This window comes from Rattus rattus, chromosome 9 (assembly GCF_011064425.1).
Source record: "Rattus rattus isolate New Zealand chromosome 9, Rrattus_CSIRO_v1, whole genome shotgun sequence".
Classification (NCBI taxonomy): Eukaryota; Metazoa; Chordata; class Mammalia; order Rodentia; family Muridae; genus Rattus; species Rattus rattus.
The window spans coordinates 38,740,691-38,742,069 of record NC_046162.1 but is presented as its reverse complement, the minus strand read 5'-3'; the positions used below and the strand labels follow the sequence as shown (position 1 = coordinate 38,742,069).

The 1,379-nt window shown below is 44.2% G+C and overlaps 1 pseudogene; it reads left to right on the top strand.

Moving 5' to 3' along the window:
- Positions 1–374: 374 nt before the first annotated feature.
- LOC116910277 lies at positions 375–933 on the top strand (annotated as a pseudogene).
- The last annotated feature ends 446 nt before the right edge of the window (positions 934–1,379 follow it).

Below are 1,379 nucleotides of genomic sequence, written 5' to 3'. Positions count from 1 at the left end.
AGAGAAACACAAACATAATTCCACCTCTAACAACAAAAATAACAGGAAGTAACAATCACTATTCCTCAATATTTCTTACCATCCATGGACTCAATTCCTCAATAAAAAGACATAGACTAAGAGACTGGATATGTAAAGAGGACCCAGCATTTTGCTGCATACAGGAATCACACCTCTGAGACAAAGATAGACACTACCTCAGAGTAAAAGCTGGAAAACAACTATCCAAGCAAATAATCCGAAGAAACAATAGGAGTACCCTTTCTAATAATGAATAAAATCGAATTTCAACCAAAAGACATCAAAAAAGATAAGAAAGGACACTTCAGCAGTCTGTGTGCGTCAGTTTCTGGTGGCTGGGACCGGGATAGCCAATGACCTGTGGAGCAATATGCCTGTTTTATTGTGACTACTGTGATATGTATCTTACCCATGATTCTCTGTCTGGAAGGAAGACACACTGCAGGGATCAGAAACACAAAGAGAATGTGAAAGACTGTTACCAGAAATGGATGGAAGAGCAGACCCAGAGCCTGATTGACAAAACAACGGCTGCGTTTCGACAAGGAAAGATCCCTCCAGCTCCATTCTCTGCTCCTCTGCCTGCAGACGCCAGGATCCCACCTCCCTCCAGTCTCCCGGGGTCCTCCTCGGCCTGGCATGATGCCTGCACCCCACATGGGAGGGCCTCCCATGATGCCAATGATGGGCCCTCCTTCTCCTGGGATGATGCCTGTAGAACCAGCTCCTGGGATGAGACCACCCATGGGAGGCCACATGCCCATGACGCCCGGGCCTCCAATGATAAGACCTCCCACCCACCCTATGATGATGCCCACATGGCCTGGAATGACCCAGCCAGACAGAGAAGAGCAGAAGTGTTCTTTATCCTTTTGTATTTCTTGTTGTTTCACCAGGAGATCTTGGTGCTGAGCCTGAGTGTCTACTAGACGTATGACAAGGAACTTCCCTTCCTAACAGAGAGAACACTTCTGGAGGGAGAAGTGATACAAAAAAGTGCAGTTTTCACTCATATTGTGAAATGTGAAAATAAAGTCGTCAGCACTTTTGGTTTAAAAAAAAAGACACTTAATATTCATCAAAGGAAATATCCACCAAGATGAACTCCCAATCCTAAATATCTATGCTACAAATGCAAGGGAACTTACATTCATAAAAAAAACTTTATTAAAGGTCAAATCATGGGGTTGGGGATTTAGCTCAGTGGTAGAGCGCTTGCCTAGCAAGCACAAGGCCCTGGGTTCAGTCCTCAGCTCTGAAAAAAAAAAAAAAAAAGGTCAAATCATACACTGTACCTCACACAATAATAGTAGGTGATTTCAACACCCCACTCTCATCAATGGACAGATCATGAAAGC